We start from the raw sequence: 24,242 nt of genomic DNA, 5'->3' as shown, positions 1-24,242 counted from the left end.
TTCAAAGTTGTCTGAATATGCCTTCCATACGTAAAAGTAATCGTGCGAAAGCACGAAAATGTTCAAATATTAGTTTTTATTCTAGTAGAAAGAAACTTTTATAATTTCATATAAGACTGAAATTTAAAACAATATCTTCGTACGGGATATGTGAATGTAGGGAGATAAGTGAAAACATAAAGCTATTTTTAATATAAAATAAAACGCAAATATGTTTGATATATTGATACGAATGTTTGCATGAAATTTCAAACTATTAGGGCAACAATTTTAATGACTCTTTCATTATTGGATCTAATGAACTTTTTGAGTAATATTTAGGTAACACCATTTTTTAGTTTGATTTCATTTACTTTTTCGTTTGAACTACACGTTTCATACGCATAACAAAATATAAATAATATAAAATAAACCATAAGATACAAAATTAAAAAAGAAATACAAATTATGCAACTAAACGAAATAAAATCACGTAAACAAAAAAACTTTAATAAGGAACCGATTTAACACGTGTAAAAAATTAGCCGATAATAAATGAAAAAAAAAAAAATACAAAATACTACGTAGCAAAAAAATTAACTAAAAAAAGTAAAAACATGGACAGAACACAGGGAAAAAATCTGAAAGAATGAAAAAACATAAAATGTCAAAACAAGAAACAGTTCTACTACAAGGTCCTTGATCGGTTTAATCGAAAAAATATTGATATAAAAAAATTACAATTTTTTAATAAACAACTAAAACGTAATTTTTTGAAAGCAAATTGGCAGACTTCCAAACCTTACAGGCTCTCACAGTAAATGACTCGCTAAATATTACAGTTCGGTGAAGACAATTGTAACGCTACACATAAATATGACCTTGCATCCCTTAAAATGCACCGCAGACAGACATAGCAGGAAACATTCTTTTAACAAGTAACCGATTCCAAATTACAGTCTTTCAGGTTAATAATTTAAAATATAATTTTCCTAGCATTAAAAATATTAACTCACAGCATTGTAGTTCAAGGCTCATTTAAGCTTACTGAATAATATAAAACTGAAAGTTTGATTATACCTGGAAAAGACCGATATTAAAAAATCTGATGTGGATACCACATGACTTCCTTATACGCCTATTAAATTACTTATACACATTTATAAAAGTACATAATTTTTTTTTTTCATTAATAACTTCTAATATTTTTTTTCATTTTTTTATTGTTATTATTGAATATTATTATTTATTGTAAATTCTATTTACAATCAGAGTTAATAAATTATTAATAAATCAATATATTTAAATTAAAAACAAAGAAGAGTTAAAAAAAGGAGATGAAGTCGGATTCGAACCGATGTGCCCTTGTAAGATCCACGTATTTCATTAATTAAAATTTTATTTGGCTATAACTCTGGAACCAATGAAAATAAGTACTACTTATGATGTATTGTTGAATAGCTCTCAATGAGGACTTATTATTGCAGTTAAAGTCCAAAATTCAATTTTTTTGGATTTCAGGCTTATTTGGTCTACTCGACTGCAATCAAAAGGCGAGGTGCACAACTAGATGTTACAACAGTCCTAGATCCAGAATTTCAACAGTCTACGGCTAATCGGTTTTGAGTTACGAGAGATACATACATACGTACGTACAGACGTCACGTCGAAACTCATTAAAATGGATTCAAGGATGATCAAAATGGATATTTCCGTTGAAATCTGAAAAACCGAAATTTTTCGCGATCACAGTACTTCCTTTACTTCGTACAAGGAAGTAAAAAGAATTTCAATAATTAAAGAAGTAGAACAATCAACAAGCTAACAAAGATAATTCGAAGAAATCGGGCGAATTAATTTAAATAGATTGGGGGAGAAACAAACCTTAAATAAAAAGCGCAGTATTTTTACAACAAAAAAGTATTACACATTTTATGCAGTAATATTTTGGAGTCTCTACCTAAATTGTACTCACCAAAAAATAGATCTATTAACATTCTGTAAATAGTTACTCCTGTAAAAATACATTTTATTTTAGTATTTAAACTAGAAAAATCGGATAACTATCCACAAAATATCGGCAATTTAATACAAAATGTTATCTCAATTTTTATACACAAATAAAAAACGAATTTTTACTTGCTTTATTTTAACTCAATTTTTTTTCAAGTTTGTCCTCAAATCTTGCATCCTTAATTTAACATACTTCCTGACATTGCCTACTGATGAAATTTTGCACAGTTACTAAGGTCGGGTGACAATAAAATACAATTAAATTTGTAAAATGTATATAGTGGCAAAAAAATTTTTGTTAATTTACAATTGTATTTCAATAATCAAAAACGTCACTATTTCGTTACTTTGTACGTAAATGTTTGATCGAAAATTTGTTTGATATTTTATAAATACGAGTATATTCGAAATTTCAATACACGATGTTAACTTTTAAAATCCAAATTAACCTACTAACTAAACTCATGTAATGTATGATGATAATTTGATTAATGTATGACTAAAAAGTAAAAAGCAAGATTTAAAAAATGTTTCTAAATCTTTGTAATATTATTTATACTGAATTTACACCTTACTAGAAAACGAATTTGTTAATAAAAGAACTCTTTTAATGTACGCTTAGGCTTAAAAAATTAAATAATTGGTCGTTTAAACACATCGTATTCTGGAAAAACAGAGTGTTATATTTTAGATCGTCGTCATTTTTTCGTAGCGATTATCTGTTGCCTAAAATTTCGCGTTCTGTCAAAGATATTAGTACTATTTTCACAAATGAAATTAAGAAAACTGTATAAATTTTCTGCTAGATTTTCTATATCAAAATAGCTAATACAAATTTTCATTAATATATATTTTGCGTAAGTAACGATAATTTTTCTATGTAAGTGTTATTTATAAGCAATATTCCGTGTGTAAGTTATAAAGAATCCGGTTTATTTTAAGACTCTACATTTTATACGAAATTAAAAAACCCTAATATTTCAACGTGCCCATTACCTAAATATGTAATTTTTTTTTTTTGGCAAATCAACGAAATATTCAGAGTTGAAACACAGGTCAGCAAAAAAATAATAATAATAATAATTTGGAACCGAGATAAAAGTACGTGAATTAGAATGTGTTTTTTTTTTTTTTTGCTGAATCTTAAAATGAAATCAGTTTTTCTTCATCACCCTTAGATTTTTAGTTATATCCCTTTAAAATATTGAGAAACTCAACTAATAGAATAAAAAAAAAAAAATAATAATAATAATTACAATTAAAATTCCTACCTTTTTATTTTTATACATCTGTAATTTCCCCGCTCTCGGAGCCGGATCCGGCACCAAGTTTAAAATCAGCTCCGGGGGTGCCATCGCCTCAAGCTACCTCGGTAGAAACAAAGTCCCGCCAGGTAGCCTGGTCACGGTCTTTATTTGCGTGCCACGCCTCTAATAAGGAACCCCCGCCGGGACTACGGTCTTACATTCCCACCACGAAGGTGTTTTCGGCCAATCACTGATGGTAGGACGCCGGAGCCTTCCATCCCTCCTGGACGGGGCTGTCCCCAACAGCGCTAAGCAGACGCCATATCTTATGGCGCAGGTGAAGTCTTTGCATCCTCCCCCAGGTGCATGCTCATGCAACCTGCAGGAAGGACACCGAGCCTCCCGCAGATGACCGATCTCGGCACAGGTAAAGCAGTGGCCACTACGGTCTGACCCAGTACAGAAATCGGCTCTACGGCCCGGCTTCCAGCAGCGGAAACAAAGGTCGTCAACTGAGCGCCTCATGACTCTGCAAGCCAGCCATCCATTACGGACACGTCCGTCGGCCAGTAACTGTCCGCCAGGATGGGTGGCACGGCCACAGTGACCACCTGCGTTTCACCATAAGCCGGTCGCATGGGCAGAATATCTACCTACACTGACTCCCTCGTAACCCTTCGAAGTTCCGTCACGAACTCGTGCTAAATAGTTAGAACATCTACGTCCTTGACAAGGACGTGAAAATCTATCCGTAGTTACTCATCATAGATTCATCCCATCTGCCTTGATAATGTTGTTCTATCTGCAACATATCTTGGTGGAACCTTTCTCACACACACACATATATATATACACAAACTTAACAAATCTTGATATTAAATAAATTAATACCAAAAGTTGTTCTGCCATAAAAATCTTTTACTAAATTTACGGCATAACTTATATAGTACTCTTTATAATATGTATATTATAAAACCACTACCACAACTAAAGAACACAGCAAGTCATACCAAGAGCTGAACTCTTACTGAAGAAAATTTCATCACGTTGAATTACTATACTCATTATTTGACTCGCTGACATGTCGGGCTTGACATGAAATGACATCAATCGACTGTTATGTATTAAATATAAGTCAACAGTATGTTTTAAAATATAAATCATATGTGAATAAACGAACATGCAGACGTACTAACTTATTTATATTATTTTTTTAACGAATGATTGAACAAATAAATTTTAAGTGTTGTAATTTAAGAATGTTACGTGATGGGTTGTTTCGGAATACACATTTAGATTCAGCATATAAAATACTATATAAAACACCTACTCCCTTTTCCAGTTCCAAATTTTATGTTGACTAGTGAAATCTTTAACCAGAGACATCACAATTTACAAGATCAATATCTTAACCTGAAATAATTATCAGTGGCTGCCATCCCCTAAACACGAAAAATAGATATTCGGTGTTCATTTGCAATCAATATGCTATATAAAACCATTAGTAACACAAAAATTAGACCCACGCCTATTTTAATGAAATCTTTTTTTTTTAATTTCTCGCTTTGAATACGTTCTTCAACGAAAGAAAATAAAATTTGCAATAATTACCCAGATACTTGTAATTATTTTTTTAATTTCGAACGGGATTCAATCATCTTTTCGGGAAACAGCTTATTAAAATATCTACATCGTACCCGGGCGAGGATAACTAACATATTAGTATTTTTCGCCCCGAAAAAAAGAAGATTATTTCATCGTAGAAATTTCAAGCGACGAAAAATTACCCCATATAGAGCAGCATTTAATTAGCGATTCTCCGTGACGGAACGGTAGCGTCTCGGTTTTTCATCCGGAGGTCCCGAGTTCGAATCCCGGCCTGGCATGGCATTGTTCATACGTTACAAAATTTCCATTTCATATTCCCAAGGCGCAAGCTTAGAACTTATATAGACAATTAGTTTCAAAAAACCTTTTATAGAATTAATATTAAATTTAAAATTGGAATATTCCTTATGTTTGGCAGAATAATTTTTGTTTATCGTGAATTACTTGGGAAAGTATTTAAATTAAATAATTTCAAGATGTAGATATTAAATTAATAATAACAATTTTCGTATGAATTTATTCCTTTTTATAATTTTGGAGAGAAATTTCTTTTCAAGCAATAAAAAACACTGATACTAAAGAAGATAGAGAAATTCTGACAGAGAATTTCTTTATAAAATTAACTACATATCAACCTAAAATTGATTGACTATATATCAACTTAACTGTAATAATAACAGCACGAATTATTTTAATTTCAATTAAATTGATGTGTAGTAATATTAAATACATATATTTCACGAAACTAATACGAGATATAAAAAATAATAACAAGAATAAAAATAATCTTCAATAATATATAACTTTTTCCGCAATCACAAATCATTTTAAAGTTCATAATTATTCAACAAAGTAGATTAAAAAAATAATAAAAATAAAGTGAATGGCAGGAAGAAATAATGAAAAAAAGCTAATTGAAGAAAAAGCAAAAAACTTGAAGAAGAAAGTTAACGTACAGAACATAAACTGACAGACAAACAACCTGTAGAGAAAACTCTCAGTAATTACAAATAGCACCAGTATAGCCAATCTTATTCGATTTCAATTTCACTGTTTACAGAAGTTCTTTCTTAACTCTGATTAACATAACTTTAAAAAGGATGTAGGGTATATCAGTAATCATAAATCTTTAACAATTCGATTATGAGCAATACTCGTAAAAATTAACACAAAATTTAAAAAATAAGAAAAAATCAAATTTAGCCCAGTTTTCTTTTCATATTCCTTTTAAATACAACTAGAAAGCTGGTTCAGGAATATCATAATTCATTTGAATTTTTTTAAAGGGTAATATTTAATTGATGTAATTATATTTAATTGAGGATGACGACAATCTGGTTTGTTGAACTAATAAAAGATTTCAAAATGCAAGGAGAAAACTATTGTAATTATATACTGGTGTGTGTGTGTGTGTGTGTGTGTGTGTGTGTGTGTGTGTGTGTGTGTGTGTGTGTGTGTGTGTGTGTGTGTGTGATATATATATATATATATATATATATATATATATCAAATGCTATGCTATAACTTATCTATGCAATGTAATGGCAGTCCACAATATAGTAAATTTATGCTATTAATAATTTATACCTTTCTGCGAATTTTTCTGTATAAGTAATCGTCACGAAACAATAAAAAAAAAACCTAATTGAAATGATTAAATTATCAACGAATGGTAATAATGGTAAAATTACATACTTCAACGGAAAAAAATATTACAATTTTTGTCGAAAGCCGAAATGACAATTTTTTAATAATCCCTTTACTGAAGCAGATCATCAGTAAAAATTTAAGAAATGTTTAAACTACATATAAAATTACTTAAACACTAATTTTTTATTTTATAATCCATCAACGAATGGAATTCAAGTAAATAAGCAAACAACAGTATACTTCTCACGCAAATATACTTACAATTCCAACAAGCTTTCTGTAAATAAATTAAAGCTACTACAAATCTATATATATAAAAATCAATGTTTGTTTGTCTGTCTGTTCCAACTTAACTCGAGATCTACCGGACAGATTTGTCTAAAATTTTGCACACCTACACTTTGAAGCCCTGCGGTGAGCATAGGCTAATTTTTTTGGACCTCAGACATAACGAAATTTTACAACGAAATTTAAAATACTTTATCTCTTCCTTAAAGCTTATTTAATTTTCAAAATGACTTTGATTTTCAAGAAAAATTTAATTTTTACCTAACATTTTTTTTAAACAGTGAATTGATTAATTTTGAAAAGGGCTGAGGTTTTAACGTACAGTTATTCCTAAGTTTCAATTGATTTATCGCACATGCATACGATTCGTTCATTTACAATTTTTTACAGCTGTTTAAAAACTTAAATAAACTTTTGTTTATCATGTGTGTATTACTAATTTAAAATGTGTAAAGTATCTAACTGCAATCTTTTAAATTCTGTGATCTTTTTTCAAAACATCGTACCATGCCTAAAAGATATTCTTCAATTGGGAGAAATACAAAAAAGCACGTATGATGAAAACTGTTCGTACGGCAAGACTGAAGAAGAAAGACAGTCAAGATTGGAAAGCGACCGAATACGCACAGATCAATCCCGCTCGACTGAAACAACAGAGCAACGGAAAATGCGATATGCCGCCGTTACTCTATGTGTGACTGACTGCACCTGCCTCCGGTTACTTGACTAATAAATATAAAATAAAAAGATTGACCACCACGGGAAACGCAAATAACCATATAGCGCGAGCGAAGCTGCACCCGGGGGCTAGTATATAATAAAAAAAATATATATATACGTTACTTTCCTACTACTGTACGTAGGGAAAATTTTATTAACTGATGATCTAAATTTGGCGTAAAATGACAGAACGCACTGTCACTGAAGTCGAAATCTTTCTCTCCCACTCAACTTTCAATTTACCAAATAATTTATTTAACAGCATAAACCAATTACTTTAATATCTTTCCATTAAATTTTTTTTACGGGTGTCTTCTCACAAGTTAACAATGTTTTTTTCTTTATTTTTCCTGTTTAGCCTCCGAGAATTACCGTTCAGGTATTACTTCAGAGAATGAATGAGGATGATGTGGATGTAAATGAAGTGTAGTCTTGTCTCAGTTCGACCATTCCTGAGATCTGTGGTTAATTGAAACCAAACTACCAGAGGATACCGGTATCCACGATCTAATATTCAAATCCGTATAAAAGTAACTGCCTTAACTAGGACTTGAACGCTGGCACTCTCGACTTCCAAATCAGCTGATTTGGGAAGACGCGTTCACCACTACACCAACCCGGTGGTTCACAGGCTAACAATGTAAGATGTTATTCTCATAGAAATAACATTACTTGAACTTTTTATTTAAAAAAAAAAAATACCCACATACAATCTATACCTGCTTCCCATTTAACGTATACATAAAAAGTGTTCAAAGTATTTCCAGTAGCTGCTTCTGAATTGTGAATTATTTTGTAGTAATTTAATATATTTTACTTGGACATTATTTCATGTGTTTGTATTTAAATAATCAATACGGTCTTTAATCAAATCAATGTTTTATAATTTGTTTTTATATTTATAATTTACCTTGTTTTGTCGCGATCTAGAAAATGTATTATTACGTTCCGATTAGAATAAAAACTTATTTAATTACGAAAACAAAGAACGTCATTCGCACTATATTTAACTAAAATAATTACTTGATTTTAAAAAAGCTGAAAAAAAGTAAGATGATAAAAAAATGGTTAGTGACGCCATACGAGGACAGGCTAACTGACAGTAGTGACTTCGTGAAAAAAAAGACAAAAATAACGTGTGATGAATATAAAATGTACGTCCCACAAAGATTATTAACAAAAATAATGATCAAGCACATAAAAATAAAAAAAATAACGCATTTAAAATAAATAAGTAATCTACATACTGTAAACAGTAAATTAAGTGGAAGTTTAAAACGCTCCAACCAAAATTGAAGGAAAACAATATTTCAAAATTTACTAAATTTAGACAAAGAAAAGAAAATTTAAAAATTCAAACCGTTCATCAATTTTAGCCACATCATCACTCACAATAATGTACGGAATACATACACAATTAAGAGAAATACAACGATATTTAATACAACAGTTATCAGGGGAGAGGACGATTGTATCAGAGAATCAACGAACGGTATGCGCCACTCCAGGCCTCGTTTATCTCAGACAAACTGTAAAGAACGACTTCTTCACGGGGATCGACAGACAAGTTAAATGGGAGTTAGTAGAAATGCAAGTAAGGCGAATCATCTGCTTTTTATCATTGAACTGTCTTCTTTCTTTTTCTGTTTAGCCTCCGGTAATTACCTTTCAAATAATACTTCACAGAGGATGAATGAGGATGATATGTATGAGTGTAAATGAAGTGTAATCTTGTACAGTCTCAGTTCGACCATTCCTGAGATATGTGGTTAATTGAAACCCAAAAACCAAAGAATACCGGTATCCACCATCTAGTATTCAAATCCGTGTAAAAATAACTGACTCTACTAGGACTCGAACACTGGAACTCTGGACTTTCAAATCAGCTGATTTAGGAAGAAGCGTTCACTACTAGACCAAGCCGGTGGGTAAATTGTCTCTATTCTTTCACTATTAAAGAAAGTCCAATTTTGATGATTAAAAACAAGACATTTTGCCTTTTATTTTTGCAATAAATTTCATTCAACACCAAAAATCTTAAAAAAAAAACAGCTTTATTTTGTCAGAAACACAAAATACCACTAAAAATACACAATGTATGCATAAAAAGAAAGTGTACAAGATACTACTACTACTACTACAATAAAGTCCAGGAAATAAGGAAAATATCGCGAAAAATATTACATTTCGTTGATAGATTGCGATTAATGTTTCAAGAAACTTTTAAATTGAAACTTCAGTGTCGAACCAACAATACTGACTTATGACTGCGATTAAAGTTACAAAGCATGACCTTTATCGATTGAAAATTGTATAAAGAGACGCATGACACATAATATGCACATGGAATCTTTCCGTAAATATAAACGAACCGTAAAAAAAGAAAATGAATGAATGCTTTTAATTAACTGACGAAGCAAGAGCGATATAGTTAGTGTCTTGCACTACTATTATATATACATATATATATAGATAGATATATATATATATAGAGAGAGAGAGAGAGAGAGACAGAGAGAGAGAGAGAGAATTGCTTTAGAATTTTAAGATGGTATATGATCAAAGCTACCCTTATTTGAGTATTTAGTTCACCAATTTAGAAAATTCATATCTTTCCCTATTACCTCATAATTCAATTTTTTTATAACGTTAAGTTGACTTAATTTTATTGTGTACAAGGTAGTTATTATTGCCACAACGGTAAAGTACAACGAAAGATTTTAACAATTAACCGAATGAAAAGAAAAAAGAAAAAAACGAATAGCCAGAGGAAAACTTGTAAAATAAGTACAAAGAAAATTTTCTAAAACGATAGAAGCGGCATACTTTTACATGTACATACACGTAGATATAGAAATTAAATAAAAGTAAAATGTGAAACCCGATATAAAATACATTTCAAAACGTTTATAAAATTGAATTTTTTCCAAATTGATATGGATTCGGAAGAGTTGGTACCTAACAGCCTTATATTTTCCATCAACGAAAGCAATTTCAAAAGGAAACTACCATAAAATGAAGACGAGAAGGGATTAAGAAATAAAAAAAAGAATATTAAAAAAGTAATTTAACATTTTTGGAAACGCATAGAATGAAAAGACTACTCATAAAGCGTGAATAAATCCTTCATTTAGAATAAATTATTTTCCAAAAATTTATAATTAATTTTTAACAAGATTTTAAAGATTACATCAATAGATCCATTAATATAAAAAAACCGTACATTTCGTTAACCTCTACCACTCACTTCTAACTTTTTCCTTCTTAGATACAAATATACTCTTTATAATGCTACAAGTATCACATGGTAAAATACCGAAAATAAGATAATTTTCAATAATTTCTGACCTGTTCAGTTAACAGCTGGTGTAAAATAATTGTTAAAACAATACCTAATAATACTCGGACGCGATCGGTGACTAGTGCTGTCAATTCGAAAATAAAAACTTAATGCGTGTACTAGTTTTGGGGGGGGGGGGAATCACTAAATACCTCTCCGTAGACACACTAAATTATCTACTTTGATGGGCGTCACAGAATATCGCCCTTATTAATCGTTCTACTCATTTTAATTTAGACATGGATTTAATCGGTGAACCCTCAAAGATAAAATCCAAGTTTATAGAGCGCTGAATATGAATGAAGTGTATACGATGAAGTTTCTGATTAACAAATACAAATAAGTAAATATCGAAATCGATCGAAGTCCACGATTATACTAATGACAATTATGATTGCTGGATATTACTTACTGTAAAAACAATTATTTTTTTATGTAATAACTTGACCAAGGCGATCTATAAAACCATATTTTTATCTAAGATTTGGTTATGAGAAATAAAAAAGCTGACTGTACAGTTGTATCACGCGGCTAAAACCGCGTTCCGGGAGACTCCTAAAACTACGGGTTGTTTCTAATGCACGGCTTACACACACAACTTAATTTAAAATACTTATCATTTTACTTAAATATAATATTTTTTTCGTTAATCAATGATTTTAACTAAAGTTCGAGCGCATACCGTATTTAATTCGCGCGGGTGTGGCGGCACTAGTCGGCACTAACTAAACTAATGTAATTTCACAACTTAAATAGAACAAATCTCGCTTGTACTGTCGGCAGGCTGGTGTAGCCGCGAGGCTTAACCCACCAAGTACGGAGTCAAAAAGGCGATCGAGTTCGAGACCCAGCTAAACCGAGCTACTTTTTTACACTTTACATATTATTCATTTATTTAATTCTACCGCTCGCTTGTGACGTCACAACACAGCAGACAATTGCAACAGCATTTTTTGGGATGGGGATGCGAATTTAAAAAAAAACTATTTTGCAAATATTATTCTTTTTTTAATTGTTAACAAATGTGCCTAAGAAAAATATGACCTAATTAGGCGAAATCTCGAAATTCTGAAGATGACCTTGCTCTACAGCCTCACCCCTTTAACCTTTAATTTGAAAATTTAATGGCATCAATGTCCTATATATAGAAGTAATATGACCAAGTTTTGTCAAAATCGGCCCAGTAGTTCTGGAGATAAAAAGTGATTTAGAGGCCAACATCGAACACAAGTATGTACGAACATTACCATCCGGAAAATCTTCATCCGGATTTTTTGGGTTCCTTAGGTGTAAAAATGTCAAAATCCGGCGAAAACCGCATATGCCCAAATTGGACTGATTATAATACTTTCCCTTCTAGAGCTAAAGGGCAATCTAGACGGGAAAGTGAAAGTTACCGGAATAATTAAAATAATTTGCATTATTATGAAGTAAAATATAACTTCATTCTAAACGGTTTTTATTTTTCGATAAAGCGATACAATTTTTTATATTCTTCATGGAAACATCTTTTTTCTAAGTCGATTCACCCAGTCGGATGAAGAACTATAGCTTCTACATTATAGTCGTTTATTATACGCGAAACAATACATCGATTTCAACTTTCTCGGACTTATATTAACCGTCCTATCTGGAGAAAATAAAAGAATTGCCTTTCATTATACGTCAAACAAAACATTTTAACGATGCCCGGTGTAAGGAATATTTTTTATATAGAACTCTCTCTACCGTATTTGCAAAACCGTTATACATATTTCAATAAAGATCTTCAACGATAATTTGAATAAATTCTAATTAAAAGGAAATTAGAATGTACATTCAAATAGAGATGTGCAGCAATAAAAAAATTACTAACCCGATTAAAATTATTTAATATGAAAACGTATTCTCTCATTCAGGCCTCATTTTAATCTTTACAATCTATATTTACTAAACAGAAAGCACGCATTCATAGCTTACAGATGCCTTATTTAAAATATATATAAATAATCTTTTATTTAATTAAACAACCAAAGGTCAATGAAGAAAAATAAATTTTATATTCAAGTTTTCCTATTTATTTGTATTAATGATTAAGTAAAATAAAAACTAATTTGAAATACTGTACGAAAATGAAATGTAATCTACGACTGAAACATAACGTGAAATTCACCTACATGCACACACGTACACGTTGATAAATATAACATTCATAATCTAAAAAAAAAAACATATGTAAGCCTACACTGTAAAATATGTGTAAATCATTATGCGTATACTGAATTAAGAGGAATAGAATACCGAACAGATGTGTCAATGAACTTTTATACAGAGATGTCTTGTTAGGAATTAAGCCTAAAAAAAATTTTGTAACACCAATAATATTGAAATTACCGTAACTTCTGCTATGTAAATGAATTAATAAACTAATGAAAGACTTTCATCTTAAACGAGGCGAAACTTTTAATTAAAACTTTTTGAATTGTCTATTTGTTAGAATGTTTTCAACCAAAAAATTGATAAAACATATTTACGATAAAACCTTTTTACTTTAGAATGAAAACGAGTTAGCTTCTTTCCCCAAAAAAATTAACCCTACATAAGATAATGTTCTAGATTTTCTATACATTTTTGTTGATTTTTAGGTAATTTTCATAATAAATAATAAGATATTCAATAAACAGACCTTATATACAAATTACAGTAATTTAAATTAACGCCAATCGCTCGATTATCAATCTGCGATGAAGACGAGTCTATCGTACCGATGGACTACATAGATTTCTTGGGCGTTAAACACGAGAGACGGGATAAGGAGATAACGTTTATCACTAACGCATTACTGTTAATTTCATGACTAATAACATTCGCTGTTATAATGAACTACAATTTATTATTTTCAGTGGCTTGATTATATTCAATGTTTTTAGGAAGGCGCGTACTACAACGTTTAGTTCTCTGCTTTCTTCTAAATTACCGGGGTAGATATCTTGATTTTAGACCTCATTCAGTTATTCGCAAAGAATCGCGTCATTCAAGATCTAATCACAATTCTTTGATTAGAAACTTTTCCGATAAACGGTACAAACGTAAGTTTATAACACTAGATCAGTATTGCGTAACCCATCGGGTTGGTCTACTGGTGAACTCGTCATCGCAAATCGGCTGATTTCGAAGTAGAGAGTTCTAAGGATCAAAACCTAGTAAAGGCAGGAACTTTTATACAGATTTAAAAGCTATATCGTGGATACCGGTGTTCTTTGGTGGTTGAGTTTCAACCACACGTCTCAGGAATGTACAAGACTATATGTCATTTACATTTATATATATCGTCCTCTGACGTAATACCTTACAGTGGCTCCGGAGGCTAAAAAGAAAAAAAGAGACATTAGTATTGAGTAAAGCCTAATGCATAGATAAAACTTAACTATTGTTAAGATGATCTTAAACAGATCGGTGAAAATAATACTTTTAAATGGGAGTCGTCTAAAACAGTTCTTTTACCTCCCAAAAACGTTTTACATCTTCAACTATTGCATTCACTACATTTCAACTGTAATATACTTTCAAAACATTTTTATTTAGCACTCCACGAATAGTCATGGAAATAATCTTTTGCCAAAAAAAAAATCAGAAACCGCAGATTTTTTATATATCATTATAACATTGAAAAAATTACTACATATCAAATCTAGAAACAGAAATTTCCCATACCACTCTTCGAACCTGAATTTTCTTTTACCAATTATGTAAAATTATCGTCCTTCTTTTGGCTTCACCAACAAGCATGCAACAGAAAGTATTTTAAACATTCTCATTAAATACACGTAGTCGAATAGTACTGAATTTGACTCGTACTGAATACGAAGTTATTCTAGTCGTAAATAACCGGAGAAAATTCGTGTAATCCGTCCCATACGAACAAGCAGATAGTTAGATTTAATATTCCATTAAGCCAGACTTTCTGTGGTATGAGTTAGTCCTTTTCTTTACACGAGGACGGTTTTTTTTTCAACCTCCAATGGGCTACATAAAAAAGAAACATTGACATGACAAAATGATTTTATTACTAAAAGCAGAGTAGTATCTAACTTATTTTTCTACATAATCGCCAAAACATTTGTCGTATCGTGACACCAGCTTTCCAATGTCCTCTTCAAAGCACTTTGCTACCAGTGAGGCACGGTTTGTCTTGACAGCCTCCTGATGTTCTTCGTTGGTGGCGAGGTGTTGCCGCCCAATCATGCCTTCAATTCTCGATTTTAGGGGAAAATCTCTCCCCTACTAGGTTCGGACTATACGGCGGATGGTTGAAAACTTTCCACTTGAATTGTTTGAAAAGGTCTTGCGCCACGTTGTCACAGAGCGGTCGTGGATCAACGCCGGACGAGATCATGCCTTTTCGTTTGTTCTGGATCGCTCCGCAGAGGTAACGTAATCATTCACAATAAACTTCCTTTGTTATTGTCACCCTCGTGTCACAAAACGTCCACCAACAATTCGCCTTTACCGTCCGAAAAAAACTGTAGCCATTGTTTTTCTGTTGCTCAATGTCTCTTTAATCTTTTTCGGCTTGTTTAGATAAGAAGTATGCATTCACTGCTTAGAATGTTCTTTGGTTTCTGGATTATCATACTGGATTCAAGTCTCATCGCCAGTAACGATAGACTTTAAAAACTCTTCCCCCTCATTATCGTAACGCGTGAGAAACATTAAGGCTGACGCCATTCGCTGCGTTTTGTGATCGTCACTCAATATTTTTGAGACCCAACGTGTACACAGTTTCCGGTATCCCAGGTCTTTAGTCACAATTGTGTACAGAGAAGATCTTGAAATTTCTGGGAATTCTGCGGATAGTTCACTTACGCAGAAAGTTCGTAAACCTCCGTAAATCGCGGACAAAATCATCAACAAACACACTCAACTAGGAGTACAGTAGCGGCAGACTTGCGTGCTTGCTCACCTTCGTCAAGGACGTCCGTTCGCTCTTCTTTAAATTTCAAACACTATTCCCGTAAACTAACAGCACTCGAAGTTTTCACCATACACTCGGCTTATTCTGCGATGGATTTCAATAGCGCTACATCCTTCTGCTTGCAGAAAATGTATGACACTTCGCAACTAACAGTTGGAGCAGGCAATGTAAGAGGTTGTGGAGGGGCGGCGGCGCAATCGCCGACCTGGCTCCTCCCTTTTTCTTTTCTCTGATTAGCTTCCGGTAATTACCTTTCAGATAATACTTCAGAGGATGAATGAGGATGATATATATGAGTGTAAATGAAGTATAGTCTTGTACAGTCTCAGTTCGACCATTCCTGAGATGTGTGGTTAATTGAAACCCAACCACCAAAGAACACTGGTGTCCGCGATCTAGTATTCAAATCCGTGTAAAAATAACTGATTTTACTAGGTCTTGAACGCTGGAACTCTCGACTTCCAAATCAGTCGATTTGGGAAGACGCGTTCACCACTAGACCATGCCGGTGGGTTGTAGACCTGGCTCCCGCCTATCTCTTGTTTACTTAGATGCACGATCGGAGGTTGAAAAAAACAGACCTCATCTTTTTTGGTTCTTTTTATTGGATAATTTTTTCTAAACGTTCCCACAGCTTTTCTTTAACATCAAACAACCATATTCTTTTAGTTCCTTCTACTTCTTTCATATTCGGTGTATAAAACATCTCCTCTAACAAAAGAATTTATTTCAGCTTAGAAAGATTTCAACTGATCGTCTTCAGCGGTGAAAGTTTGAGAATTGAAAAGTTTTGGCATGTCTATCTTCCTATAATATTCGTACTACATGAAATGTATTCAAGATTTAAATTATTTTCTTTTTTCTTTCTTTTTTGCTAGCAGTTTTACTTTATTTTGCTTTTCAATCTCTATGTTTCTATCCAAAAATTAAAACTTTTCATACTACATAAGGCATAAGTTAATTAATATTCTTTTTCTGGATTTCACGTTTTAATCCTACTCAATTTTGAATTTAATATTAGTAGAAAAGGACAATGCTTAATCATTTTTCAATATATTATTGAATTAACTTCTTTTTTTTTTTAATTAAATTTCTGCTCGGAGAACCGGATCATACATTAATCATAGATTGATTACTTGCTTATCAAAATAAAGTAAGGACACCGGTAATAAATTTAAAAAAACAAATTATTTAAAGTCATATTTTTTTTAAGTATTTGTGTACATATATGGCGAAATAAAAAAATGAACACTTAGAAATAAGCGATGATATTAAGTCGATACGAGATCGGTGTTGATAATATATACTGATGTTTAATATTATTATAGTCACGTCTGTACGTGATAAATGTGTAGATACAGGTACGAACGACAGTTTGGAGACAGTGCATGTTATTCAATTACAATAAAGGATATGAAATAGACCCTACGTGTTATTGTTTTCAACTGTATTATTGGCTAGGCAGTAAACAAACTGATCCGGTCTTCTTAGTTCGCATACAAAATTAGTTGTCAAGTGTGTATGATAATGAGTATTATATAGATATAATTCTGTAGATCTGATAATTTAAAAGATCATAAAGATTTCAAAGGATTTGCTAGGGCAGGCTACAAGAAGAATTGATAAAACTAATATAAGATATCTAAACGCGATAGAAGAGCGAAACAAATCATTTCAAGATACATGAAAAAAAGTGAAAAATAAAAAATTACAAAAAAGGTCGTCATATTAACTATATCCAGACAGCAACGAACCAAATTCTTATTACATATACGTATAATTAATTGATAAATCCCACTTTATAAAACATCAGTAATACATAGTAAAATTAACTTCTATTTCCAACGAAAGTCGTTCACCTCTGGTTAATAAGATAATTGATATCCCGGAAATCTTCATATACCAGGTGGAGTTTCTTGATTTGGTACTTGTAGGCAGCTGCATCCCTAATACGTGTATAAGGCTTGTTATAAATACGGCTCGGCAGGCCAGGATATGTAGTGAAGAAATAATTAGTATTTTATATATATATATATATACTGATAAAAATGAATCGAAGAAAAGTAAAGAATTCCTTTTAATTAGCATTTTAATCTCTTAATTAGATATAATATTATGTAATGATTAAACGAAAAACTGTATCTAGCAGTCGATGGAAGAACCTCCAAAATTCTTTGTACGTAGTCTTTAAAACATAAAACGATAAAATTTTCAGAGAAACAAAGAGACTGATGAAATGCTGACAACTAATAAAAAAATTACATGGAAATATCATCGATATGAAAATAATAAAATGAAGTAAATTCATAAAATCGGCTCAACTGAAATTACTCAACGACAATACAACTAAAATGGATCAGCTAACTAAGGAATTTGTTCTTTGTATTAAAGAGAAGTACACAAAATCAGAGGTCCGATTTTACTGGAAATCAAATGAGCAGCAGGGCCGCAAGTAGTTGCATGAAAGATTTGATATTTGAAATTTATTCGTTCAACAGAAAAACTTATGACAAATGAAATTTAAAAAAAAAATCCTAATATGATTTAAAGGAAATTTCACCGTTTAAGTAATATGAGTTCAGCGATTCCAGCCGATCGGTATCATCGTCTGTTCTCTTTGCGTTCAACCACATTCTTTCTTAAAATACTAAAAATATGGAATGAAATATAGCTTTCACGTAAAAAAATTAAAAGAAAAAAAGTCACCTTTTCCGCCATTAAAGTACAAAGCAACTTGGATGTTTACATCTCACTAGATAATAGGATTATATGGACTTAATTCACTTATGGTTAAATTGATTAATTCTGGTTACTACGTCAATATTAATTTTTATCCAGTATAAATGTATTTTAAAATAATTATTTATTTATTTACAATTAATTCCAGATGAAGGTAACAGAGATCAGCTCAATTACACCTTCTTAATTGTAAAGAAATACAAAGTGTCTCTGTAAAGTACTTGTAGAAAAATTAATATAGAAAAGCAAATAAGTAAAAAAAAAAAAAATGAATTAAGAAGATTATTGAAAATATGAATAAAAAAAATATCAGTATGGTCCGCTTAACAAAAAGATCTGATATGGACACCACAAGACTTCCTTATACGCCTACTAAATTACATATACACATTTAAGTACATAAAACTTTATTTCATTAATAATTCCTGATATTTTTTTCATTTTTTGTTTTTTTTATTTTAATTATTGAATTATTATTTACCGTACATTTTTTTTTTTTTTTTTACAATCAGAGGTTAATAATTTATTAGTAAATTAATATTTTTAAATTAAAAAAAAGAAAAGTTAAAAAAAAAGGAGACGAAGTCGGATTCGAACCGATGTGCCTTCCCCTTGCACGATCCACATATTTCATTAATTAAAATTTCATTTGGCTATAACTCTCGAACCAATAAAAATAAGTACCATGATATATCGTTGAAAAGTTCTCAATAAGGGTTTATTACTGCAATTAAGAAAAAGTCCAAAATCCAAATTGTCTTGAATTTTGGGCTTTTTGGGACATTTTTGGTTCATTCGATCGCTATAAAAGGGACGTGCACAACTACATGTTAAAACAGTCCTAAATCCAAAATTTCAACATCCTACGGCTAATCGTTTTTGAGTTATGCGAAATACATACGTGCAGACGTCACGCCGAAACTAGTCAAAATGGGATATTTTCGTTGAAATCTGAAAACCGAAATTTTCGCGATCACAATACTTCCTTTACTTTTTACAGAAAGTAAAAAAACAAAAATGCTACATCAATATTTCTCAACACCCATATCTGTGCCTACACAATCATTAAACAGATCAATATTCCTGTTAATTGAATAGTTTAAGAGCAAAATTTAGCAGGGTATTGATACAGTGCAAGACAGAATCTCTCTGTTTCTTTTCTGTTTAGCCTCCGTAATCACCGTAAGGTAATATTTCAGGGGATGAATGAGGATGATATGCATGAATTTAAATGAAGTGTACTCTTGTAGAGTCTCAGGTCGACCATTCCTACCCACCGGGTTGGTCTAGTGATGAACTCGTCATCGCAAATCAGCTGATTCTCGAAGTCGAGAGTTCCAAGGTAGAAATCCTAGTAAAGGCAGTTACTTTCATTCGGGTTTGAATACTGGATCGTATATACCGGTGTTCTTTGGTGGTCGGGTTTCAATTAACACACATCGCAAGAAAGGTCAACTTGAGACTGTAAAAAAGTACACTTCAAAAGTACATTCATACGTATCATCCTCTGAAATAATACCATATGGTGGTTCCGGACGCTAAACAGAAAAGAAAGAAAAGTCGACCATTCCTGAAATGTATGGTTAATTGAAACCCAACTACCAAAGAACACCCGGTATCCACGATCTAGTATTCAAACCCGAATAAAAGTAACTGCCTTTACTAGGATTTGAACCTTAGAACTCTCGACTTCAAAATCAGCTAATTTGCAATGATGAATTGACCACTAGACTAACCCGGAGGCTTAAGATACAGGAACTAAGAGTAAAAAACTAATATCATAATATCATCTACCTCTAGTCAACATAGATACATAGATTACTAATCTTTCCAAAATACAATGATAGTGGATTAAATTCTTAAAAACGTTACGCAGCGCTAACGATTGTAATAACTCGCAAATAGATTTAAGACGACTGATATTTAACGTTGCACGTAACTGAGACACAGAAAAATCAATAGGATAAATTCATTATTAACCTTAAAAAACCAAATCTTAAAAACCTGATTAATTTTAACTGGTAGATCCGATAAATGCTATACGGAGTCCATACGTGTACTCATCTTTTAATGATTATCAGCATGTAATATCTCAACAATGAAGAATAAACCGATAGCAAAGAATTGTAATGAAAAATTAAAAAAAAAAATTTTTAACCAAATTACCAAGCACCAATTTTGAAAAAAATTGATAATTTTATAACCGATCACATTAACTCAAAAGCTATAGCTGCAAAAATTTATTTAAATAAGCCAAATTAAAACTTATATATTAAAAAAACCACGAGAACAGATAAGATGTTTATTTTACATAAAATGAACGTTTAGATAAACTTACGGTAAAAATTAATAATTTACATTACGGATTTTACGAGTTTAACCTTTACGTTTGACCAGAGTAGTATCACTGGCTTCTTGGTCTTTCATCTGGAGGTCCCGGGTTCGAATCCCGGTGAGGCATGGCATTTTCACACACGCTACAAATCATTCATCTCATCCTCTGAAGCAATACCTAACGGTAGTTCCGGAGGGTAAAAAAAAGAAAAAGTATCATTGGCTTTAAAATTTGACCAAAGATTGAACAGTTAAAATTTAACAATAAAAATCGGTTTTGAACAAATACTTTTTTCTCCTCTGGTTAGGGAATAATCCCATTTACGGACAAAGTGTCGGGCTCGCTAACAGCTTCCGCAGATGTTAAGACGTATATAGCCTGCGCCCTACCGACTAAATCTCCACTTCACCAGCCCCCCTCCCAAAACCGGGAAATCGCATTTAAGCATTAGTCAGCCCCAAGAGGTGCCTTCGAGCTCAGTGTGTTCAGAGTCCCCGTGCATCATCATTGTCGCCCATCCATGCAAGCACGAACGAACGCTAGCTCTGCAGAGGACTGTATGTCCTCCCTTCGCTCTCCAGTCCGGTAACCTACACCTCACTTCCTCAGGTTTTCGCAGATCTTCTGTGTTCTGCTGGACTGTCTGCATGTTATTATCGGGGAGCTTTGCCTCCTCATTTGAGTTGAGTCAGCCATGTTACCCTAGACATGGTTGCAACCCGTTTCTTCTCACTATCTGTTCAGCTGTCCACCCTGCTCCTTCTCTCGCAAAATCTTTGTGGCTAGTTCTGCTACTGCAAGCCACTCTATCTCCCCTGAGCATATAGTCTGGTGTCAGTTGGAGGGCCCCGAGGTCTCCGTAGCGGCACCCACTTTCCACAGTCGAAGAAGGTAAACAGATACTTAGCTACATATATCTACCCTTGTAATTTAGGGGGACGAAGAAGCAGCAATGACGAAATTTATGATTTTATTAATTTTTTATTCACTAAACACATCTTCTATTTCTGTTTAATATAAATAAATTTTTGTTTTTACTTTTGCTAGGGAAAAATACTTTCATATTATTCATTGTTCCACCCAAATCCATTATAATGAAGCATATAAATGTAATTAAGGTATTAAAAGAGAAAGAAAATAATTATTTTATATAGATAAAAACTTTACCGTTATGTGAACTTGATTAAAACAACGATTTTATGAGGGCATACCAGCCCTCTTAACAACAATTATGACGTTTCTACAGCTTCCAGTTCTTGAAGCGAAATTTCTTTGAACGCCAAAACTTTCATAATCCGTAACAACCGTCAATACTGTTACTCTTATGACTTTTTAAAATTTCTTCTTTCAGTTTTAATAATTAATTTTATCTTCAAGACTTTAATTTTATCCTCAATAGCTTCATTTAAGGGAACAGTACAGCTACATTTTAAAACAATAATAAACACAAATCATAAGACTTAATTCTGTAATTCAAATAACTAACATATATGTTTAGATTTCTCACAAAACTTCATCAGATGTTTTAATTTTTCTTCAGTTAATTCTAAATGAATACAATCTTGTTTTATAAACTCAGTTTGTTTATCTTTTTTTTTCCTGTTTTAGCCTCCGGTAACTACCCTTCAGATAATACTTCAGGGGATGAATGAGGATGATATGTATGAGTGTAAATGAAGTGTAGCCTTTTACAGTCTCAGTTCGACTATTCCTGAGATGTGTGGTTAATTGAAACCCAACCACCACAGAACACCGGTATCCACGATCTAGTATTTAAATCCGTGTAAAAATAACTTACTTTACTAGGACTTGAACGCTGGAACTCTCGACTTCCAAATCAACTGAATTGGGAAGACGCGTTCACCACTAGACCAACCCGATGGGTTTGTTCATCATATTAACGTGCCTCCAATCCTTAACTGCTGAATTTCAGTGTTCTTAGACACACCTTAAACGACGAGATATTCAGATGGTTCGTTTGATCGGCAACGTTAAGATGCGAAAACTGAAGTATTTCGATCGACTATCATCAGTCCGAAATATAGACGTCTTGACTGATCATTCAAGGGAAAATTGAAGGAAAGTAGTGTAGGACGGATGAAAAAAATCATTATTGAATCGTCACAACTAAAGAATAGTTTAGTTTTATATCCGACCGATTAGTTCGCAGCGCGGTAGACAAGATTAGACGATAAGAAGTCTCTGCTTAAAATTGTTTCGCATACAATGTGCATTATAACTTTCTTTTTTCAATATTTTTCATTTCACGGCGGTGAAATTATCAAACTGAAATTTTCACACCTGACAGCTATCCTTTCTTATCGCAAAGAATAGCTTTTTATAACGTGTCATCATTCATCATCTCTTAACTAAACGAGAGACAACAATTAAGTTTAATAACCTACTAAAAATTACAAATAAACAATGCTTTATGCTTTTATTAATTTGTACAACGAATTAACAGAAAAAAAAAAAACTTTAAATTCGTATAAATTAATAAAGCTATTATTAAAATTATGATAAATACAAACAATTTTTTTTCTGAACTGTAGTCCGCTAAATTATTTTACAACAAACATTTTAAGAACGACATGTTATTCGATGTTACTAAAGGTTCCTTTACAGTGTATATGTGTACAAATTCGTTATGTTTTCACAATAACTTGCACTGCAGATATTAACACACTGTAAAAATTTCCATCGAGTTTATTAAAGCAATATATCACACTTGTTTTAATACTGTAAATTTAGTTGGATAGGTTTTATATAATCCTGATAAAATATATTGTGAAATTCTTTCACTGCAGGATATTTTCACGAAATAATGTTAATATATAAATAAACTAGTAGCTAAAGTTAGTGAAGGTGCTGCGCCAAATTTTTTTTTCTGGGCCTTTTCAAGGCCATGGTAAAGTTTTCTTTAAAATAAAAGAACCGAAAAATAAATCAAATAGCTGGATAATAAAGCAGGATAATAATCTAATTCTACACTTTATCACATTTAAGAATATTGTATACGGTTTTTAAGCACATTGTACTTAAAAATCGTATTTATACGGGTTTAAAACGGTTTATAACGGGTTTAAGCACCTTGTGCTTAAAAACCGTATTCCGTTTAACCGAATAAATAATAAAATGTCAATTCAGAAGATATTTTTTAGTATTATTAGATAACTTAATAAAATTTTCGCTTAAAAACACTATAATCCAATAATACTTAATTTAAATTTCTATGTACACTGAAACAAATACATAATTAGTTTTTACTAATTACCTTCTTTTACGCCCTTCCAGCGTGAACAGATTTGGCAATCAAATAGCCCTTCCTTTCCGCCATCTTCTGATCACTACTGAAAAAACAACTAAACC

The 24,242-nt window shown here is 32.0% G+C and overlaps 1 protein-coding gene across 4 annotated transcripts in view; it reads right to left on the bottom strand.

The window, feature by feature from the left end:
• Abl (tyrosine-protein kinase Abl) overlaps positions 1-24,242 on the bottom strand; it is a 349,506-nt gene that overhangs the window by 59,771 nt on the left and 265,493 nt on the right. The window lies entirely within an intron of this gene.

This window comes from Lycorma delicatula, chromosome 8 (assembly GCF_047948215.1).
Source record: "Lycorma delicatula isolate Av1 chromosome 8, ASM4794821v1, whole genome shotgun sequence".
Classification (NCBI taxonomy): Eukaryota; Metazoa; Arthropoda; class Insecta; order Hemiptera; family Fulgoridae; genus Lycorma; species Lycorma delicatula.
Note: the sequence above shows the minus strand (reverse complement) of the source record. Positions and strands in the feature narration are given on the sequence as shown.